We start from the raw sequence: 16,635 nt of genomic DNA, 5'->3' as shown, positions 1-16,635 counted from the left end.
CTATTTTTGTCGATTCATTATTGACTAGAACAGCAATAATTTTCCATCGCGCACATATCGTAAAATGTAGCCAATCAGAAAGTCGCGTGAATCGGTTGCAAACATTTGCCATCCAACAATTGAACTTTGTTAGTAGCAATCGATTTGATTTTTCTTTTGTCGATGGAGCACTGCGAATCGATTGAAAGTGTCATTCGATGGTGATATGTAGAATTGTTCCAATGCGAGATACGCAGGCAAACTGTCGGCAATCGGTTCAAATGTGGAATATGCGATGCGACATTGTGTTAATATCAGACACGTGACCATCCCAAGCACAGAGAAAAGACATCCATGATCAAACAAATAAGTTAAAAAACTTTGTGTAAACTTTTGAATGAATATACGTTAAAACACTAGCGTCGCCACAACTCATTCGAACTATCCGTCATATCGTCATATCCATTCCGGAACCGGTTCGAAATCCTGAATGGATTAGGTATAGAATCTGGCTCAAATAAAACAACCAATTGCGACTCAATCGGTTGATGCATTTAAGCTAGAATCCATATTGAATCCACTCAGAAATCCGAATCGGTTTCGGAATGGTTTGACGGGGTAGAGGTTATCTTTTTTAATGACTAACTCAACAGAAGCATAGAAATTGAATAGGATTTATTACCCTTATTTTTTGTGATTTAAATAAATTGTATGTATCGTTTTACGTACGTGGTTTTTTGGATTATGTATTTTTAATGTCACGTGCATCGAAAAAAGGGCGTATAAGCCAACTGTCAAAACTCACTTTGAGAAGAAATTCCAGTCAAATCGCCATTTGAAAAGTTCACAACTCACAACTGTTAACAAAAGAAAAAAAAAATCTTTCGTTTATTTTTATCGGCTGTCATTGGTAATCAATGGGTTTACTGGAATTCTCTTTCAAAGGAATTCCGATAGTTGGCTTATACGCCCTAACCATGTGCCGAGAATTTTAGAAAAAGGCATATTTACAATATTTTTTTTTTTTTTATTTTAATAATGTTCACAGTTCACATATTAATTAGTTCTAAAACAAATAAACAACGAAAATCGCTGGAAACTAATTCACATCTCAGCTGTCAAGTGCGTCACTGTCACAGCTATGCACGGCTCATCTGATTTCCGCAAACAGACCTCCAGGGTAAAGGCGCCCAGCATTGTTCCACTTAGTTATTTATCTCAACACAAGTTCCATCCATGCGAGGAGTCAGAGGTAAACAAGTCCAAATAATACGCTGGCTGGCCAGATGTGCTCCAGTTTGCTTGCTTGCAACAACACGATTATCAATCCATCGAATTAGCTTGTCCAGTTAACACTTCTTCGGTTACTTCAAGCTCCGTGGCTCGGTCGAATGACAACCCCGTGTGCTGAGATTCCTTTGAGCTGTATTTTTTTGTAAACATACACCACAACTTCCACATGTTATGAGGTACCTTGGGAAGTAGCTCCGGACAGTTTCCCTTGGCTGCATTTGACATATAATTAGGGTGTATGAGTCAACTGGTCAAATTCTCTTTGCAGGGAAATTTGCGGACAAGCCGTTAATAACCGAACAGAGTTCACAGCAATGAATAAAAGAGAAAAATTTTCTCTTTTCTTTACTACCAACATCTGTGATTGGAGAGTAACGGGTTGTCCGGAATTTACACTCAAAGTGAATGTTGACAGTTGAGAAACCTGCCTACAGCAAAGTAAAGGGATGATGTCAGAGTGAAAGCGGGCAGTCGGCGCAGATCCGTTCGGTTTTCACTCTGACATCATCCATTTGGTGTGCAGCAAGCAGGTTTCTCGCATTCTAATGTCAGTTCCAGCGTCAGCTCAGCTTCTCGCCGCCATTCTGTAAGCACCCTAAGGCCGCTTGCAGAGTGGCGACGAGAAGCTGAGCTGGCGCTGGAACTGACATTAGACTGCGAGATGCGAGAAACCTGCTTGCTGCAAACCAAAGGGATGATGTCAGAGTGAAAACCGAACGGATCTGCGCCGCCTGCCTGCGTTTACTCTGACATACTCCATTTGATATGCTGCAAGCAGGTTTCTCGCATCTCGTACTCTAATGTCAGTACCAGCCCCAGCTCAGCTTCTCGCCGCCACTCTGTAAGCGGCCTAACCCAGTTTAGTTCAACCGGAAATTAACTGGAATTCTGGCTGATTCCAGCTCGTATTCCGGCTCCAGTAACACAACCGATTCTAACTAGAATCGGTTGTGCCACTGGAGCCGGAATACGAACTGGAACCAGCCAGAATCCTGGTTCGTTTCCGGCTGAACTTAACTGGGAAGGAGAGACAATGCCAGCGATTCCTAAATAAAGTTCTCCGTATACGGGGGACAGACCACTAGTGAAAAATTATTCCCGAGCAAAAGGAATAACCAAAAGGCACTGTTTATGTTCAAAGGAGCGGCGACAGTGAAGCCAAATCTACCTATCGAACGTGTCAATGGCAACCTAATGTGCAAAGTAAACAAACAATCTTCTTTCGGAGAACATGTAAGAAAAGTATTAGTGTTGATGGAAATAATACAATGGCAAAATATTTCACTCGACTAAACAAGACACTTAATTCATTTTATTATACTCTTTTGTAACAATGTACAATAAATTATATGAGATAGTATTAAAAATAAAGTTCTTTAAACCACGAAATAGTAAGTTTTCAATACACTCCGTGTGAATTTATGGTGTAACTCGGATGAAGTCACTCAAAGTTACAGCAAAAGCTGTGGTTGCCAGAAACAAAGAAGTAGTCACCATTTTATGCGCATTCCTCTGTACGGGACTCTAGACCTAGAAAATTGATCGCAGCGGTATTTTGTGAAAGAATTTCCTCATAGTGACATGTCGGTTTGTCTGTGGTTCTATGTCACCTGATTGTTTATCTTGTTTGCCTACTTACATTTTTGATTATCCTGTGTGCACGTTGATCAAGTCAACTAGCCATTCGATATAAAATAAAACTTTCACTGTGAGTCGTATTTATAAACATTGATTTGCAGTTTAATTGCAATGTTCTTAAACAAGTCGCACAGTATAAGTAATTCTAGAGAAAATTTAGAATAGGACGTAAGTAACAATGAGAGATTCTCTTTGGGGTCTTTCTCTTCTGTTTATTACTCGACCATTTCAACATTTACTACTCTACTCTTTGCATAATATTCTAGTAAAAACCGTCGGCTTTCGATATGTACTGGAAAATTAGTGCAAAGTGTTGTAATGACGTCGTAATAAACGAAAGAGAAAGTAAACAAAGAAAGGCTCTCAATGTTACTTACGTCCGATTGAAATTTTTTTCTAAAATTTAACGTTGATTTCTTAATCGATTTCGTCAGCATGTATAGACTAATTGGAATGGAATAACGCGGGAATCGCCACTTCTTAGTGAATTCACACTATTGGGTCGGTGCCATTTTTGTAAAATATCACTAATTTTGATAATGTGGAAAACGGCCCGTGTTTCCCACTTTTGAAAAAGTTTTTCCAGTTTCACACGAATAATAGAAAAAAACCCTTTTTCAACGATTAGATTACGTCAATATTTCCATTTCCCCCTAGCCGGCAACAACGTAGCGCTTTCAGATCTCCATCTATAAAACGTGTGTGTGTGTGTTGAACCAATTACGGGGGTCTCGTGTTGTTGCTGGCATTTATCGGGTTGATTGAAAACCGATGAATCGCCAATTGTTGAACAGCCAGCGCGGCTAGCAAATATCACTCCGGTTCCGGCCCTAGCTAGACCATTTAAGCAGTGGACTTTGGTCACCACCATCTGCACCACTTAGCGCATTCGATTCGACCTTCCAAAGTTTGTTTTTTTTTTCGTGTAGAGAAGCACAAATAAACAACTCTCGGCGGTTATTTGTTAAACAAACAATTGGACCATTGGCGCACTGGAAATTGGCTGTCTTTCGCCGAACGAGGGAAAAAGCAGTGCATATATCCAAATGTAACAGAATGTGTACGGCAACCAGGGAAAACTTCCCGTCTAGCAATAAACAGCTGTCGTTTGGTTTGGAGGCGAGCAACGTTAAGCGGCGATTAAGACGATGTTAACTGGAGTGTTTAATTTAACTTTTTTCAACGGAAACGAAAATCACTGTGTGTATTTTGTAGAATTGCAATACACTTACCTATTAGACTATTTTTTTATTCAATTCGTTTATTTGATAAGGCACGTTTGCGTTAGCTTAAAGGTGCCAATTTTGTTTTGTTTTACATTTTAAATTACTGAAAACTAGGGGATTACATATTGATTTTTTTTAATGAAACTAAGGAGATTTTATAGCTATCTTATACTATTCAGAAGAGGGTAATTTAATTTTCGTAAGATTAGGGGGGTCATTTAGTTTTTATGGCAATATGGTTTGACATTTTAAGCAGGGAGATTATTGGGGCAAATAATTTTAAACTAAGGGGGTCAATTCTACAACTATCTTAAAAGTAGGAATAACTAAAGGACGCGATTGAATTTTGTAAAGATTCGGGGAGATTAATTAGAGTTAGTTTTATGTGGTGATAGAGTTGGGCATTTTCAACGAGAACGCGAAGATATTTGGGGGGTAGGGGTTTTACTTCTGGGTATAAGAGTCAGGGGAGGGAGGATGGTCTAAGATGACAGGAGGAGAAAATTATAAACATTCAGTTTCAGGCATCGGGAGATCAACGGCATAGATTACAGACTCGGGTGGCCTTCATCAGGTAGAATCATGAACTGGGACGCTGGGTGGTCCTCCTTAAGATGGCAGAGGTTTCGATTTCGTAGTACGGCTCAGATGTGGATTGGAAACACTTCGAGTTGCGCGTGTGATGTTCGTACTGTAGGTCCCGTGTTTGTTGGCTCATTCGACAGAGATGTTTCGTGTCGCCTAGGAGTCGCATCAATCTTCGTGTGTGTATGGTACAGATGGAAGAGAGCGTTTCTGAGAATGATAGGAAATAAAAAGGGGTAGTTAAATTTGAATGTTGATGTTTTTAAGAAGGTGTAAACCAGGGACATATAGAGGAGATCGCGGCTTGCCAGCACATCTCGAACCGGGACGTTGGTTGGTCTTCCTCGGGCTCACAGGGTATCCATTAACCGAGACCTGGCGGAACTGTACTCGGTTCACGCCCAGACAATGTGCTCGATGTCTTGATAGCCGTCGCCACAAGCGCAGATACCACTATCCACGAGCCAAATACGCCAGAGATGTGCATCCAGCGTGTAATGGTTCGCCATGAGTCGGGACATCACACGACCCACATCCATCCCCTTGAACCAAGGTTTCGTCGATACCTTGGGGACTATCAAATGTAGCCACCTTCCTAGCTCCTTATTGCTCCACGAGTTTTGCCAACTTTCGAGGGTTCTCTGATGACGTGTCATTCTTTTACCTGACTCACATCTTCGGAAGTTCATCTCTACCTACGTTCAGTTGTGTTTATTTGGAGAGTTTTAGTTGGATCGTGAATGAACGACTGGCTGCTGTCAAAGCAATGAACGGATTCGCCAAGAATCATGCGAATGAATGATAATTCCCATCCCTGCTGATGAGTAATACTAAAAAATTCGCTGAAGCAAATTGGTCTTCCATAAACGTCACCTTCTAGGGCACCCACCTTAGCTAAGGAGTCTGTCTTCTCATTGCCCGGAATGGAGCAATGAGAAGGGACCCACACCAAGGTAATCTGAAAAGATTTGTCAGATAAAGCACTCAGTAGCTCCCGTATTTTCCCCAAAACATACGAGGAGTGCTTTCCATGTTCCATCGAGCGGATAGTGTCAATGGAACTTGGGCTATCCGAAACGATGAAGTAGTGGTCTGCGGGTAGTGTGTCAATGACCCCAAGGGTATACTGACTAGCAGCTAGTTCTGCGGCGTAAACTGAAGCAGGGTCACTGAGTTTGTAGGAGGCGGTGAACTTTTGATTGAACATACCGAAGCCAGTGGACCCTTCGAGGTTTGATCCGTCAGTATGAAACATCTTTCCAAACCAGAAAAAAAATGAATTTTTTTCATTCCTGGAGCCCTTGGAGGACGTTTGAGATGATCGAATAATGGCTGGGATGAAAGCATAAGAAGCGAAGCAATTTTTGGAAATCAATTTAATGTATTCTGACTCAACCGTAAACTGTCTCTTTGTAAGAAAAAAAAGTCTGGAGGTGGGGTTATCATAGCCATAAACGCAGACTTCCCTTCAGAAGAAAAAGACACCAGTGCTCATTAGAGTGGCTCGAAAATGACATTTTTCAGCACAGCACTTTTTGAGTTCCTTTTGTGGTCCCAAATGCCTGTGAAAAGTTTGGGAGCGGTCGGTTGCTTCCCGGGTTTGCGCATTGCGTTTAAAGTTTGTATGGGATTTTATATGGGGAAATCAATTATTTTGCATTTACGTTAATAAAAATCGCTATTTCACTCAATATGAAAAACCAGGTTGATAAAATGATAATTCAAACCTTGGTTAACAACTTTGTCGAAACCGGTAACTAGCTACGAGTTTTCAAAAATAGTTTCAACGATTTTAAAACTTATGGTTCAATCCAAATGCAGAAATTAATTATTTCTTCCAACACTGTCAGTACACCACGACACCGATACTTTAAACTTGAACAAATGAGAATATATTCATCTCAGAGACTTGGTACCTTTGAATGAAATGTTCAGAATGAATTGCTGAATAACACAGACGTAGTCAGAAAATGAAAAGAAGAGGGAGGGGGAAGGCTTGTGTACTCCCCAGTTCCCTTTTTAGATAGTTTAGTATAACATAAGGAGCACATCTTCAAGGCAGGTTTGTACCGTCGAATTAAAAATTAATCTTACGTGTTTGAGTGCTACTATTTAAGGGCTCTACTGTTATCTCATTTAAAATGGTACAACGGTTTATAAGTTTTACATATTTTAAAACCCTATTTCTTAGCCGTTCAGAGTCAGAATTTAAGAAAAAAATGCATATCCTTAGATTCCTTGAAGTCTCGGAATTGTTTTTATTGAAGTTTTCGTTTGAGAATCTAAGAACGAAACCAGGATAGTTACTTCAAACAAGCGTTTTTTGATGAAATTGAGTTAGGTTCACGTAAAACAGAGGTGATCTTGGTGGACCAGCAATATACTTCAGGTTAAAACCCAACGCGATTTCCAGACCTGAGTTAGTTTTTGCATTAAGCAAAAATAACATAAATTTGTAGGTGTAAATCCTAAATATTGTAAATGTTTTTTTTTTCCCATAACAAAGATTGTAGTATGATTTATATTTGGGTCTATCAAAATATTAAGAAAGTTCAGTCGTTGACTTTTACAAGGATGTAATGATTCTTTGTCTTATACAAAACAATCTAAAAAGTGACTGGGGAGTACACAAGCCCCAACCCACCCCCGCTTCTTTTCATTTTCTGACTACGTCTATTTTATTCAGCAATTCATTCTGAACATTTCATTCAAAGATACCAAGTCTCTGCGATGAATATATTCTCATTTATCTAAGTTTTTAATGTCGATGTCGGTGGTGCACCGACAGTGTTGGAAAAACTAATCAATTTCTGCATTTGGATTTTACCATAAGTTTTAAAATCGTTATAACTATTTTTTGAAAACTCGTAGCTAGTTACGGTCTTCGGCAAAGTTGTTAACCAAGGTTTGAACTACAGTTTTATGTAGCTGGTTTTCCATTATCAGTGAAATAGGGATCTTTATTAATTAAAATGCAAAATAATTGATTTCCCCATATAAAATCCCATGCAAACTTTGAACGCAATGCGCAAACCCGGGAAGCAACCAACCGCTACCAAATTTTGCACAGGCATTTGGGACCACAAAAGGAACTCAAAAAGTGCTGTGCCCGCTAGTTTAAATCATTTTGAAGTTTTCCCATACAACCGCGAGCCACTCTAGTGCTCATATTCTCCTCTCTGTATTTTCCAACTGAAAATGATCAGAAAAAAAATCATGCTAACTCTTTTTCCGAACTGTAGAATCTATCATGACAAACACGGAACCTGAAATAAAACTGCATATTTATGACGACTTTAATCAATGTAACAACAACTTCATTGCAAACATTAAAAACGAATGCAAAAGAAGAAACATGCAACAATATACGAGATTTAGGCGTAATCTTAGACTCCAGGCTCACATTTGTGGATCATTAAAATTCAATAATAAATAAAGTACATAGTATGCTGGGTTTTATTAAACACTTCAACTATAATTTTGAAGACCCTTACACAATAAAAGTTTTTTTTTTGCAAAAGATACATCAGATCAATTTTAGAATATTGCAGCGTAAGTGGAACACATACAATTTACTGCAGGAAGAACACATCGAATCAGCCCAAAAACAATTCCTTTTGCATGCACTTCGTAAACTACATTCCCTGTTCCATCATATAAAACACGTTACATGCCCATTAACATACAATCACTCAAAAAATACTACAAATTTACCATGCTTTGCTTTATTACCGACATTATTCCTCAACGTATACAATCCGCATCATTGCTTTGGCAAATAAAATTTTATGTACCTAGCCGTCATTTAAGATTTCGTAATTTATTCCAAGAACAATCTTTCGGAACAAATTATGTAAAAAATAGCCCCGTCAATAGATTGATGCGTCACTAGAATGAAAATTGTTAAATATTTGTCCTTTTCATGTCTAGAAAACGAATTAAATTTCAACTTAACCAAAGAAATAATGAATAGTATATGAGTAAATATTGTCATATCATTCTATGTAGTTTACATCTAAGAGAAGAGACGACAACAGGCTTCTTGCTCTTCTTAATTTTCCCGACCAGGCCCTGCAGTAAATCTAAAGACAACAAGCGTTCATTGTTGCCAGATTCCTTTTGTATGCTTTGCGCAATTGCTGAAAATAATTGTACCTCGAAAATCGCACTTCAACCAACAATTTACAACGCATAAGCTGCATTTAAAAATTTAATTTAATTTTTATTCGTGTCTCTTAACAGTAGACGTAACTATATCGTTATTCAGGACTTTTATTCAATTTGCATGAAATGTTCATGTGTATGAAAAGTAGCCAGAATAGATTCAGCAGCGCTGTTTTCCATTCCGTTGGTAAATATAATAAACGCTCATGATTGGCAAAACGACCAATCAGAAGCTGGTTCAATATTGAGGTAAGGACTGGATCAAATTGGCTACGCGATTGTCTTCTCTTCTCTTAGGTTTACATAGGCTCGACGAGTATAAATAAATCCCAAGTTCATCAGTTTTCGCAAGACGTGATGCGACAACACAGGATTTTTCATGTGGGTGACCAAAATCCTTACACGAACGGTTTGTTGATTTTATGCCTTCTCGATCGGAATGCCACTGACAACTGAGCGGATGTAAACAATACACGCTAAAGAAAAACTGGGCAAAACATGGTATATTTCGGGAAAGTATGAAAAGTGTTTGGCTATTTTGAATGTGTCGCAATAAGTATAGACACACTCTATACCATTATAACATTGAAAACATTATAACATATTAATATCAGAATCAGAATAGCGAAACGACGCACAAATTGAGGGTGATCCCCTTTTTGATACCAGCCATTCAATAGGTATCTTAAATTTGGACAAATTATCTCATTTTTCATACGCATCGATAGCGGGTACCCTCACGAGCACATTCATTTTGTTTTTAAACGTCAACCTCAACTGACACGTGATTTACTAAATTGAGTATCCCATCAGAGCTGCCATTCATACAGACCTTTCTGCATAATACAGATTTGCAAGTACAGCTTTTTTCTAGCGAGGCACGGATTTCAACAAAATTATCTGGCATCTCTAGCACCCACACCACTGTAATATATACAAATGGTGAAATTGACTAATCTATGTGGAGTTGTGTTAGTGCGAGATTGAGGTTAAATCGGGTAGTTTTTTTGCCAAATGAGGTTAAATCAGATGGCGAATTGAAAACATAGCGTTATATGTATGTTGTCTATACACATTGCAACTGTGTTGGTGTCCTAGACGTCAAATAAGTCAATGGCGAACCTAACATGAGAGGTGTGAGTGATATCCGGAAAAATTGACTTGCTTACGGCATACCGTTCATCCAGCTTCCATAGAACATTGCATGAAAATTTATAACCTCACTTTACTGCGCGTTGTTTACTTGGACTTAGCAAATATTCGATTCTACCCAGTATAAGAAACTTGGTTCGAATTCTAACACCATGTAAACAAGCTCGCTAAACTATTTTTTCGAGCATTTCTTGAGGCCTTTTTCAAAAAAAAATCTACAATGAGCGACTCTCATTGCGTACTTTCTCTTCTGTTAATAATTCGGTTGTCATTTATACCTCAACTCTGCATAATATGCTAGTCAAAACCACCGCCTGTCGCTCTGTACTGTAAATTAAGTGACAAGTGCAATAGTGACGCCGTAAAAATCGAAAGAGAAAGCCTCGTCAAACATATGATTACGGCTTAAAATCCAACTGTCAAAATTCACTTTGGATGCAAATTTCGGACAAACCGCAACTCGCAAATCACAGATGTTGGCAGTAGATTAAAGATAAAAGTTGTCTTTATCGTACTGTATTCGGCCAGTAATGGTTTGTCCGGAATTTCCTTTCAAAGAGAATTTTGACAGTTGGCTTTTAGGCCGTAATCCTATTTTTGTCGAGAAGTAAACAAAGAGAGTCACTCATTGTAGATATGTCGTTTTGAATAAAAGCTCTAAATTTCTGCTCAGATGACGTCAGCTTGCAATGTTCCATTGAATCGCGTGAGCGCTTCGACGGCGACCCGTTTTTCAAGATTAACAAACCGTTCACACAGAAAAAAATGTTGGTAAAAATAAGAGTTTTTCACTCTTACCAAAAAACAACCAACGCATACTCTTGGTTTAAAAATAAAACTTTGGTTTTCAGTACTATTCTTCATTTGCTTAAAAGGAAAACTTTTAATTTGATTATTATTCTTGATTAATTTAAAAGTTTTACTTTCAACCTAATAGTTGGCGTTGGTTGTTTTTTGCTAAGAGTGAAAAACTCTTATTTTTACCAACATTTTTTCTGTGTGTATTTATTTATTTATTTATTTATTTATTTATTTATTTATTTATTTATTTATTTATTTATTTATTTATTTATTTATTTATTTATTTATTTATTTATTTATTTATTTATTTATTTATTTATTTATTTATTTATTTATTTATTTATTTATTTATTTATTTATTTATTTATTTATTTATTCATTTATTTATGTATTTATGTATTTATTTATTTATTATTCGCTATCTGTTTGAAATCCCAAGTTCCCAAGTGCCTCATCAAAAAAGATTGGACTTTCAATAGTTCGGCTCTTCGAAATAAAAAAGGATTGAAATATTAGCTCACAACAAAAATTTGCACCAGAAAATCTGACCTGATCAGACATTTTAGATCCTGGTTTCAAAAAAAAACATGGCGCCATAAGGGATGATCCATAATTGACGTAGCATTTTTTGAGTTATTTTTAACACCCCCCCTCCCCCATCGTAGCATTTCGTCACAAAATTCTATATACCCCCCTGATAATTACGTAGCTTGACGGTAACCCTCACCCCCTCGTTGTCCCCATAAAATTTAAAAAAAAATCAAGAACGATGTTAGTTAGATGAAACGGGTAAGATTGTCGTGACATCAGGTCAACCCCTATTCCCCTTTAAAAAAGCTACGTAGCATGACATGACCCCCTACCCCCCTGTCGGCACACATCATCACAAAATACAAAACTCCCCCCTCCCCCATATAATGCTTCGTCATTTATGGATGGTCCCTAACAGATAGCTGGTCAAATGACTCACCATCGCGCCATTTGTGTGTCCGCACGTGCCTGAATCTCTTTCAATTGCAAACATCAAAATTCATGAGTGATCGATTAGGTCAACTACTAGGTAGATGATTGTGTGAAGACAAATTCCTAGCATTTATATCCTACATTCATACATGCTAAAGCATACTACGAAGAGGACGATTTCCTGATAACTGAAATTCCAACCAGCTGTGTCCTACCCGCCCCCTACATTATTCATCATCGTGGCACAATCGCATAATTCACGGAAGAGAATTATACCGCACCGTAAACCAAATCGTTGTTTTAATGATATGAGCTGCTGCCCGGAACTGTTTACCGAGCGACACAGACTAATCGCATATCGATCCCAGTCTGAAGCCACATTGGAATACGTAAATATAACCACCACAGTAAGCAACTTGATATCCATCGGTTTGGTTCTCGCTTTCGTTTGTTTACAAGATCCAAGGTATGTTTTGTCTTGTTCTAGAAGGGTTCTAGTTTATTTGTCTACAACTGATGAATCCTGTATAAATAATAACCATTTGAGAGGCTTTGACGAAACCATGGCAGGGATAGAAAAAATTGCGTATCACACCGCATTTAAAGTAGGAAGCACTGTTTGAAATATTCCGTTAGCTCATCTTGGATTTCAAGGATACCACACCACTGTATAACCACGTCCGCGACGACGATGCCAATAACCTTGGCGAGAACCAGTTCTGCGCATTGCCGTAGCGTCTCGTGTCGCTCGGTCCGGTCTGGTAGTCTCGAATCGGACGAAGGGACGAACAGCGGAGTCGTTCTCGCTGTCGGCCGGTCGGTTGGTCCAATCCGAATTCAACCGGTTAAAAAATGGATATCGTTTCCTTGGGGCTGACTGATAACAACAATGGTTCCGTTGACTCCGTTGAAGAACAAAGGGTTTGTACCTTCTTCGCAGGTCGGTTGGGAAAATGGTGTAAGCATTTTTTTTTCGTTTCGTGGGAACTGTTCTGGCGGCAGGCGGCCTGTCGCGTCGCGAATGTGATTGTTGTTCGCTCTCAATTAACCATCATAGTGGCTGTGGTCGGAAATTATTTACAAACACACCTTCAACGGGACAGGCAATTTCATTTCCTTGTTCGTTCAACAAATTACCGCAAAAAATGGTCGCGGCGGTGTGTTGAATTATACTGAAATACCCAGCTCGGCTCCCATTCCGGCAGTGGCAAATATGTGAAGGTACTGTACTTTAATCACTGTCGGTATGCGTACGGTGGATGTGTAGGTTGCTAGTGACAAGCCTCCGTTTACCTTCCATTTGCGTTTCTTTCAGTATATGTACTAACAAACAAACACAGGTTGTGGTTATTGATCGGGTCCTGATATGGGCCCGTCATTCGATAGCCGCTGGTTACTCACACTGAACGAAAGTAGTTCAATTACAATTCAATTTCTGTGCAGAGATGGAACAGCGAAGTTTTTCGATTTATTGGTTGAAACAATATAATAATCCATCGAATATAACTAAATGTTATACAAAAATTACATGACCAGTAGAAAAGGGCAGCCGGAAATACCCGGACTTGAACCGATAATTATTGTATCACCAAGTACGCCTTTTTACTAACTGAGACATACCGACGCACAGTTACTTGACATACATAAACTTAACTACTTGTTATATAATTGTTTACCAAGCTGCGACGGACCATAATTTTACTGGTTAAATAATGTAAATTTTTGCTATTAGACAAAAATGCAATGAGAAATTATTTACTCCAACTAGAATCATTGTAATGCTCGTTTTGGCTGTAGATTTCAAGACATTGGGAGCAAATTCAGGCTCAGAACTTCGAAGATCCGACAAAACTGTAATGATTTTCTGTTTTTCAAATTTCTAAAACCTCCATGATTCGTAGCCGTGAAACAAAGTTCAATATTGAATTGGCCGTATCCAAGAGTTCCATCTCAACGTTTTCTGCTTGAATAGTTGTTAGTTAAATCTTAGTTCCCAGTTTTTGCATGCATATATTCGTCATAGTACTGAACAAATAAACGAGATTTTTGCGCCCTTTGATCGAAAATATGCGCAGTAAGTTTGTTTTTATTTCTATAAAATATACAATTGCTATAAATATCGCAAAAATGGATTTTATGAAACCAGTAGTTATCTGATCCATGATTTGTCCGTATCATTTAACCAGCGAACGAACATATTATTGCGTTGTTGGTACCGCCCCATTACACGACTATGAATAGTAGCTCGCATAAAAGAAATTATCTGTTTATAAATTATTTGGTTCAGGCCACTCTGCACAGTGCACAGTGGTCCCAAAGAGCTGAAAAGAGGCTTTTTTAGATTGCGTCAAAACTGTTGGAGTAGAACTCCCCTTCTTTCTGTCTTATCGGATTGATGATTAATCCCCCTAATAGTGAGTTTATTTTCTTCAATAATTCAGATAGACAAATACTTACTTCAGCAAAGTTGTAGAGAAACTCGTTACAAACATTTTACCTGAAGACTTCAACTGTTTATCTTTTAAGCTTTTTGAGATATGGGACATTATTTGTAAAAGGCCCCTTAAGAGCAGTTTTTTGCTCATAGGTTTTCTTCTAGATTTTTTCTGTTGAATAAATGTCCTAGAACATTGCACAGTGGTTTAAAACGCGAAAAACGTGATCGTTTTGAATAACTTCGAAATGGTTCGTTAAAGCGATATACAACCTTTGGAAGAATTTGTGACAATGGAATGCCCCTTCTTTCTAAATAAAAAAATTGTTGATTAATCCTCCTATAAGTGAGATGCAAAATTTATTTCTCGTATAATTAAAGATAGCGAGTTGAAGTATTCAGAAAAGTTGTAGTAAATTCATTTATAAGAAACTTTACCGAAGGTGGAAATGTCCTATCTTTAATGGTTTTTAAGGTATCGAGCATTATTTGAGAAAAGACCGGAAAAATCATTTTTTTCATCATAACTTTTTTCAAGATTTTTTAGAAGGCCACAATGTTCTACAGAACTGTCACAATTAATGAAATACATAATTTTTGTGAACAAAGTAATAAATTATGTTGAACCGTTTTTGAGATATTCACGTTTTTTGTTCGAAATACGGCCGAAATACTTTGCTCTCAAATAACTCATGAACGGGCAAAAACGGGCAGACCACTCAGTATGGGTTTGAAAGTAATACAAAAATGCTATAAGCATCTGAACAAATGCTTTGTATCCGGTTGTATACAGGGCTCTGGTAGCTAAAGTCGAAAAAGATGTTTTTCTAGTCTAAAATCATGGTATGAAACATATTCGGTGAAGCTGAAGAGATAAAGTGGTAGTGTCTTCGCAAAAGTTTTAGAGAATACTCTTACAAGAAACATTGCCGAAGACATCGGCTTTCTATCTCTACTGGTTGTTTAGATAAGGTGCACCATTTATGGAAACCCTACAAAAATGGTTTCATTTGGTAATCTCGCATGCTTTGATTACTTGTGTCGCATTATCGCTGTCTAGTATTGTGTCAGATTTTGTGTGCAGAAAAACAGTTTTGTTGGCTTAATTTGAGTTTGCAGCTTTAATCAAGTGTGACGTGGAACAATTGCGATTCGTGTTGTGTTACGGCAGCGTACATTACTGAACTTTGCAAAAGTCATGTCATCGGTTACAGGTATGCATAAATGTAGATAATATGTGAATTTTTCAATATATTATCCCGTGAACTGTCAGTGACATGCATATAAATATACTCAAATGTGTTTTTCATTTTGCTTATAAGTATAAAATATATGATAATAACTTAACCATACCATGATACTGCTGCTATATTCAACATTACTAAAAATGCCACTTCATCTAGGTGGAATTGAATACCGCAAACAAATCAAAACGACAATTCGACCCAGATGCATTGTTCATGTTGGATTTAAGTGACTCTGACGAAGATTCTGATGCGGATGAGTGTAATAGCGATGGTGAATAGTAAACGAATTACTATAAGAATATTCCTTTTTCATTTATATACCAATGCAAATTCAACCGTCAATTCGTTCTTCGCAAACACGAACAATCAATCCTATATTGATGGTCCATGTCTTGGTACTACATTTCATTGTGGAACTTGACCTTCTCTGTCGACACACTTTGAAGTCAATGTCAGGGTTTATGTGCTGCCTACTTATACTAAAAATCCTTTCTCATTAGGGCTTGACCATACGACTACTGGCTTATAAACCAGCGTACTACCCGTACTACCACCGAACAATTCACTTTATCCAAAACCCAGTAAAGATAGAAAGCCGATATCTTCGGCAATGTTTCTTGTAAGAGTATTCTCTAAAACTTTTGCGAAGACACTACCACTTTACCTCTTCAGCTTCACCGAATATGTTTCATACCATGATTTTAGACTAGAAAAACATCTTTTTCGACTTTAGCTACCAGAGCCCTGTATACAACCGGATACAAAGCATTTGTTCAGATGCTTATAGCATTTTTGTATTACTTTCAAACCCATACTGAGTGGTCTGCCCGTTTTTGCCCGTTCATGAGTTATTTGAGAGCAAAGTATTTCGGCCGTATTTCGAACAAAAAACGTGAATATCTCAAAAACGGTTCAACATAATTTATTACTTTGTTCACAAAAATTATGTATTTCATTAATTGTGACAGTTCTGTAGAACATTGTGGCCTTCTAAAAAATCTTGAAAAAAGTTATGATGAAGAAAATGATTTTTCCGGTCTTTTCTCAAATAATGCTCGATACCTTAAAAACCATTAAAGATAGGACATTTCCACCTTCGGTAAAGTTTCTTATAAATGAATTTACTACAACTTTGCTGAATACTTCAACTCGC

At 37.8% G+C, this 16,635-nt stretch overlaps 1 protein-coding gene across 4 annotated transcripts in view; it reads left to right on the top strand.

Moving 5' to 3' along the window:
• Positions 1 to 16,635, top strand: part of LOC131677403 (myb-like protein A) — a 444,108-nt gene that overhangs the window by 356,153 nt on the left and 71,320 nt on the right. The gene's annotated exons all lie outside the window — the stretch shown is intronic.

Source organism: Topomyia yanbarensis, chromosome 1 (assembly GCF_030247195.1).
Source record: "Topomyia yanbarensis strain Yona2022 chromosome 1, ASM3024719v1, whole genome shotgun sequence".
Lineage (NCBI taxonomy): Eukaryota > Metazoa > Arthropoda > Insecta > Diptera > Culicidae > Topomyia > Topomyia yanbarensis.
The sequence above is the reverse complement of the archived record's forward strand: the minus strand, read 5'-3'. Positions and strand labels throughout refer to the sequence as shown.